Below are 7524 nucleotides of genomic sequence, written 5' to 3' on the forward strand. Positions count from 1 at the left end.
TCCCCGGGATTCCCTTCCTACCACTTCACCTACGTTCTACTTTAAGCTACCCTACATAGGCCATTTCTCTGCTATCACTCAAAAAAAGATACGCCATTTTATTAAGCGCTATTGCAATGACTTGGATATCAAACTGGTTTTCTCTTCCTTTAAAATCGGCAACTTGTTTGGTGTGAAAGACCCTGTCCCTGACGGGCTCCGTTCACGTGTGGTTTATAAGTTTGTATGTGCTGGCTGTAATGCCTGTTACGTCGGTGAAACCTGCCGGCATTTTTCCACACGTGTTAGAGAACACTTAGTCAGTGACAGGGCCTCTCACATTTTCAAACATCTGAAAGATTCTCCTGTAGTGTTCAACAGACAATTTCCATGTTTTAGATCACGCCTCCACCAGCTTTTAGCTTGAGATAAGAGAGGCTATTCGTATTCAAAGAGAACAACCATCTTTGAATCAGCAATCACACCATGTAAATCTAAACTATCTTTTTAATTCTCACACTTTCGTGCTTTACCTCATTTCTTGTTGTCACTATTCGTCTTAATTAGCAATGTTCTACTTACTATATAATTCAACTTTCAACGCTTTGTACAGTAATTAACTGAAGATGACAGAAGTTTCTGTCGAAACATGTCTTTCAAACTCAAAAGTGTTGTCGCTTTCTTTAAATTAGAATTTGGTTGAAAAATTAGAAATCAGCTTAGGCCAAACAATTATGATCCCTAGAAAAAGAAATGCGTACTAATGAAAATGCAAAGCAAACTTTTTTACATCACCTGCCTGTACCTGTAAAGCAGGTAAACCTGTAGTTCAAGTCTTCGATGACTTCGAAATTTTGATGCACACCTTAAAAGGATACCAAATAAATTTCAAGTTTTTATTTATTCAGTTTGGGTTAAAGAGGTAGAATAAAGTCAAACATTCATATAATCACAGGTTCAGGGAATCTTCACAACTAATTTATAAGGTTAGCCTAACCGGACCAGTTACCTTCATGTACAAATTAGACCAGGACCCAGTTATATGAAGAGCGGATAACGCTATCCAACAGATAAATTGCTATCCAGCGGATAAGTGATAGCAAAACGTATAGCGTTATCCATGGGATAGAGTTTTATCCAGTGTGAAGCGCTATCCAACCTTCAAACAACTCAGGGGCCAGGTTTGTACTGATAATGCACAAAAGAACTATCTGTGGTAAGAGGGCATGCTTTTCTTTCTTCATTTAAAGAAATACTGAGGTTATCTTCTTTCCACAAGCTCAGTGGAAAGTGAGAGTGATTGAGACTGATATTGACTATTTTATTTGATTATATATCCAGAGGAGGCTAAAAAGTAAGATATGGTCTGCACAACTCTCTTATTTTTAATTTTTAACCTTCTTGCTTGGTGCATTATGTGGATGCCAATTAATATAATTTTCATGCGTTAAAATACAAACAATGTTCTCTTCAGCTATGTACCCTAAACATTACAGGGGAGGAGGCAGGTCAAAGTAAAAACACGAATTGAAAAAGGAGGGCCCCCATTAATTTCAGAAATAGATATGGCAAACAGTTACAATTTATACAAAGTTGAAAGTTTTAAAGCTAAAAGATATATATTACAGTCATTACACCCTATGCATCCTAACAAAGAAAGGGTCGATTACCACCATAACTTCTCCCTAACCTTAATGCTTACAGGAAATCATTAATTTTTGTCACAAGGTGGTACTGTACTTACAATTGTTCTACCAACACAATAACATTTTTCTAAAGTTATCTCATTGCATATGACTGAACAGGTCATGTGGAAAGTTCCTGTGTGGAGACTGATTCAATTACTCCAGCAAACTGTAATCGTCAGAACTGCAAGCCAAGGTTATTTACCAAGTGCTCAAGTTTCCAAATTAGTCACCTAATTGTTACAGTGGAGTTCACTCCTTTTTGAAGCTATCTTCAGCTTGATCATCTTGTTACATGTGAAAACATCAAATTTTAAAGGAAGTGATCACCAACTAAAAAAGCTCTTGATTATTAAACAAATTTTCCTTGTTAGCACCTTAGGAAATGTAGAGACAGTATGGAGAATACGCATACTGATGTTAAGGTGTAAAGGATTAAGTGTGATGTTTTTGATGATGTGTACTTTTTCTTATGGTCATCTAATTTTAGTATCTTTTACCAGCTAATATATGAGAAGAATCAAGTCCACACTGGTAATTTGACACATTGCAGGCAAACCCTACAACTGATTAAATTTTATTTGATCAAAAACATGAAGGGCCATTTTCAATAGGTTTCCTGGAAAAACCGGATCAAGGATCACCGGGTCACCAGACCAAGTATCAAAGATCAAGGATCAAGGATCAAGGATCAAGGATCAAGGATCAAGGATCAAGGATCAAGGATCAAGGATCAAGGATCAAGGATCAAGGATCAAGGATCAATTTAAAATGAAAAAAAAATGAAACTAAAATGAAATAAATTAATAGGCATGAGTGATGGCTCATCTACGTGACTCATTTAAGATCTCCCGTATGCTAAAGCGAAAATAAGAGAAAATACTAAATACTGAAAAAGCCATACCACTTCGTGGAAGTGTCAATTTTCGCCTACCGACTATTAGGACTGCTACAGAGCAGGTTTACTTGTGCATATGCTATATTCACATGAAATTCCTAAATTATACCGAGTGTCGGTATGAGATTGCGTCTCTGACTTCCGGTGCACTTTCAAAACACAAAGCCGTTTTCGGCGACTGCCTGAGTGAACAGCAAATTTTCAGCTGCTTTAACTTCATCTCTTCAAATTTTTACTTACGTCGTATCCTTAAAGGAAAAGCAGATGGAATGCATCTGAAGAATCACTTGTTTAGAAGAAGACATTTTAGTCGTTTTTCCGACGAGATTTGACAAGAGACACGATTCGGAAAGTTATAAAATTGTATCGCCCCACTGAGTTGTTGTTGTGAGTCCCCTGGAGTATACATGGAAGCAGCAAGTCGAAAATCTCAAGAACACACACTGTACTTTACTTTGTCACTTCCGACAAAGTAAAGGACCTTGACGTTTGCCGATTCTCTTTTTCTCGATAGCTTCAACATGGGAACCGCACCAAAGGTTAAACATAGTGTGCAAAAGCAGAAGTGCTTAAAAAAAGCGTAATGTTTTTAAACTAAATTTTCGCGAACAGATGAAATATCCAGCTCAATTTCAAAGAAAAAACTTGGAAATTATTTATTAGATCGACTAATGCTTGGGTGAAAATGCAAAGAAGTGGAAAATAATGGCGATTTTGTTGTCCATTAGCCGGGTCTATAAATGTTTTAGTGCAGAAGAAAGTTTTGTGTGAACGACAAAAAAAAAGTTCTCTTTTCATTTCTCTAGTGAAAGAATAAAATTACAGACGTTTGCGTTATTTATGCAATAAAAATCCAAGGAAACTACATTGGAATCAAGAAGAGAAAGTTTGTTATCTAACTTGCCATCAAGCGTTCTTGGGGGTAGCGTGAAAGTCGGTGGACGAGGGAAGGGCTGAAAAACAACGCCTGACTGTCAACAGAGAGAGATCTTGACTGAGTCACGTAGATGAGCCATCACTCATGCCCATTAATTTATTTAATTTATTTGATTCATTTTGAACTGATCCTTGATCCTTGATCCTTGATCCTTGATCCTTGATCCTTGATCCTTGATCCTTGATCCTTGATCCTTGATCCTTGATCCTTGATCCTTGATCCTTGATCCTTGATCCTTGATCCTTGATCCTTGATCCTTGATCCTTGATCCTTGATCCTTGATCCTTGATCCTTGATCCTTGATCCTTGATCCTTGATCCTTGATCCTTGATCCTTGATCCTTGATCCTTGATCCTTGATCCTTGATCCTTGATCCTTGATCCTTGATCCTTGATCCTTGATCCTTGATCCTTGATCCTTGATCCTTGATCCTTGATCCTTGATCCTTGATCCTTGATCCTTGATCCTTGATCCTTGATCCTTGATCCTTGATCCTTGATCCTTGATCCTTGATCCTTGATCCTTGATCCTTGATCCTTGATCCTTGATCCTTGATCCTTAGTCCGGTGATCCTTGATCCGGTATCCAGTGATCCTTGATCTAGTTTTTCCAGGAAACCTTTTCAATAGATCTATTGTATCCGGCGTTTCTCCTACTGAGTGGAAATCCACAAAAGTAATTCCTTTATTTAAAAAGGGAGAACGTTCCGATTTAAATAATGACCGCTCAATTTCTATAATTCCTGTTGTGGCTGAAGTCTTTTAGATAATCTTATACAATCAATTTTACGAATATTCAACTTAGTATTCAAAATAATCTAATTTCCTGTAATCAGTCAGGGTTTCGTTCCCTTCACTCAACTGCTACCGCCTCACCCGAAGCCACAGATAATTGGGCTTTTAATATGAAAGGTAATGTTAATGCAGTGATTTTTCTCGATCTGGAGAAAGCTTTTGACACCTTGATCACTCTACATTGCTATCTAAATTAAAAGCCTACGGTGCCAGAAGCAACTTGGCTGACTAATTTAAATCTTAATTGAACAATCGTACGCAGAAATGCTTTGTAAATGGCTCTCTCTCAGATAGTCAACCTTTAACTTGCGGTATCCCTCAAGGTACAATACTTAGACTTCTCCTCTTTATACTCTATATAAATGATCTACCGAACTGTCTTGTTAACTCACATCCCAGAATATATGCGGATGATACTCGTTTGATCTTTGCCAGTAACGATGTTGCCTATGTGGAGGAAAACATGAACGATGATCTAACTAAAACTACTGAATGGTTATCGGCAAATAAAATCACTCTTAACAAGTCAAAGACTGAGTTTATGTTGATTGGTTCAAGGCAAAGGTTAAATACTTTTAATAGACTCCCGTCTTTTGCTATCGACAGTAATTCTATAAAACAAGTAGAATTTATGAAATCTCTTGGATTATATATCGATGAAAACCTAACTAATGGAACGTACATATCGCACATATTTCTAAAAAAATTGCCTCCTGCATTGACATCTTGAAGAGAAGCAAATTTTTTGTTCCTTTTGAAACGCTCCTATGCATTTCAAATGCCTTAGTTCAACCTCATCTCGATTACTGTAGTGTCGTAAGGGGGAATTGCAATAAATGTCTTCCCATTAAACTACAAAAACTACAAAATCGCGCTGCGCATATTTTGATCTCTTCTTCATATGATGCCAATGCGGATGATCTCTTTGTTAGACTAGGCTGGCAAAAACTTAATTTCCAACGAGAATTAAAAACAGCCACTATAGTCTATAAATCTCTTAATGGTCTTGCCCTTGATTATCTGAAATCAATGTTTACTGATCAGAGTGCAATATCTGTCTATTCTCTTTGGAATTGTGAAGGCAAACTGGCTGTTCCACTCCCCCGCACCAATTTTCTAAAAAACAGTTTCAGCTATAACGGTGCTGTGATGTGGAACAGCTTACCTACCAATCTGTGGCAAGCACAAACTATTGCTAGTTTTTAATCTGGCTGCAGGGGTTTCCTTTTCGATAATAAATAGGTTAATTAATCACACGGCATTTATGGAAAGCAGGCACTTCATTATTGTTTTTATTTTGCTGTTATTAGATTTAATTAGTAGTAGATTAGTATCTTAATAATGTAATTTTAGTAATTACTTTAAGTACTGATGTTTTATCCGTGTATAAATAAAGTCAATTAAATAAACAGATAATAATAAATAAATACACACCTCTCGCTTGACTTCGTCCATGACGGCACCACACAAGATCAGTGTTTGCCTATCTTCGTTACCGTTTGCTTCACATTTTATTTTTCTTCACTCCAAATTAGTCTCACACTCTTTTGAATCACTTTTTTTCAAGAATAGGTCTACGTTTATTTTTTTTTTCCATTAGGTCTTTTACCTCTAGCTGGCGGGATCTTAAGAGACTTCAAAAATACTACTGGCTAGAGGTACAGCTTGCATATTCAGTCTACTTTACCCACTATTTACCGTGGTTTGCTCCAAATTTTACTTTTCTACATTCCAAATTAGTCTAACACTCCTTGGAATTGCTTTTTTCAAGAACGTATTGACCTTTTTTTACTTAGTATAGTACCTCTAACTGCTAGGAATTTTCAAATCAGTTAAAGAAAGCAATTCTGCCATGCAATCATCATTTATGAAACATTGTTACTCCTTGGAAAGCAGAAATGTGAATCTTCTGTGCCCTCGATTTCATTCTATTTATTTATACAAACACACCCTGAATAAATATTTTCCCAGCTGTGGTCCTATTTTCTTTTTAATTTTTCAATTTTTTACTTTTTTGCCTCAAGGCAGGCAAAGGTCACAGAAAACATATCTTCAAACGTTACAATGTTTTCCCTATTTTCAAAATGGTAGACAATCGGGACAGTAAATCTCTCATCGTAAAATAGGAAAACTGACTGCTGTACAGGATAGAGGCCCAGCGTAAAGCAAGCATCGGCTCCCGTTTCTTTATACAATTACATAAATATTGCAACGGCAGCAACAAGAAAAAATTACAATGTTGACAACAAACTCTGAATTACAGTTCTATGATCACTGGGGTAGGTTACAAATGTGTGCCAGCTACCGGTCAGGAAAAACCCCCTTTTTATCTGGGGAGAAAACCTGAACCCTCCCGAATGCAGAGTCAGACACTGACCATGAACCTCCAGGGAGGGAAGTTGAACTAAAGTATGTAAATACAAACTGTCGATAAATTATGCACCACCTACAATCACATTGAAGTATATGCAAAGAAAATTGGTGTAAATTAAAAGAAATGTATTGTAGGATAAAAATAAATGTCAGCAGCGAGATAAGCTTAGAGGGATTTGCCTCAGTAAAATCCCGCCATTTAATCCCCACGTGTCCATGACCTCTCAAAAAGTTCTAACCGTGAAAACAATAATTTGCTGCTATTCTTGATGGACACGCAAAAAACACCGTGTTTTTGTCACCTTAGCATTTTTTCTTCGTTGCTTATCAGCTGCATGCCTGTCAGTGCCCTGATGGTAATCATACACACGCTTTTCGGTGATAATAAAAGGAACTCCATCATATTTGATCCTTGGTTTGGACATTGCAGTCTGGGAATCTTAAAAAAAAATCTCTGTGACAAATCAAAAGGGCATTGGAGAAACATTATTTCATTCAGTCATTTCTTTATTAATTTTTTCCGGTAGTCCGTCAGTCAGTTAATAAGTTTGTGCGGGAGGCATGTGCTTTCGGTATTGACTTTTAGATCAGATCTGAAACAGAATATCGAAAACCACATATAAACCCTCCTCCTTTCAGGCTAGCTATCGCATTTAAGCCATTGAAGTTCAATAGTGCTTTTATGTTTTATTCTATTCCATTTTTCCCAATTTTTGCCAAAAAAAAAGCAACAACAACAACAACAACAAAGTAAGTGAATTACAAACCTGTCTCTAAAAATCAAATGGAGAGTAGATTTCATTTGCAGTTTTTATGAAATGCTTCAATTGGAAATTTTTGGATCCCCCCCTCCCCTCT

General features: G+C 36.8%; 1 pseudogene; it reads left to right on the forward strand.

The window, feature by feature from the left end:
• The first annotated feature begins 4834 nt into the window (after positions 1–4834).
• Positions 4835–5535, forward strand: LOC136281685 (uncharacterized; annotated as a pseudogene).
• The last annotated feature ends 1989 nt before the right edge of the window (positions 5536–7524 follow it).

The sequence above is a fragment of the Pocillopora verrucosa genome, chromosome 6, assembly GCF_036669915.1.
Source record: "Pocillopora verrucosa isolate sample1 chromosome 6, ASM3666991v2, whole genome shotgun sequence".
Classification (NCBI taxonomy): domain Eukaryota; kingdom Metazoa; phylum Cnidaria; class Anthozoa; order Scleractinia; family Pocilloporidae; genus Pocillopora; species Pocillopora verrucosa.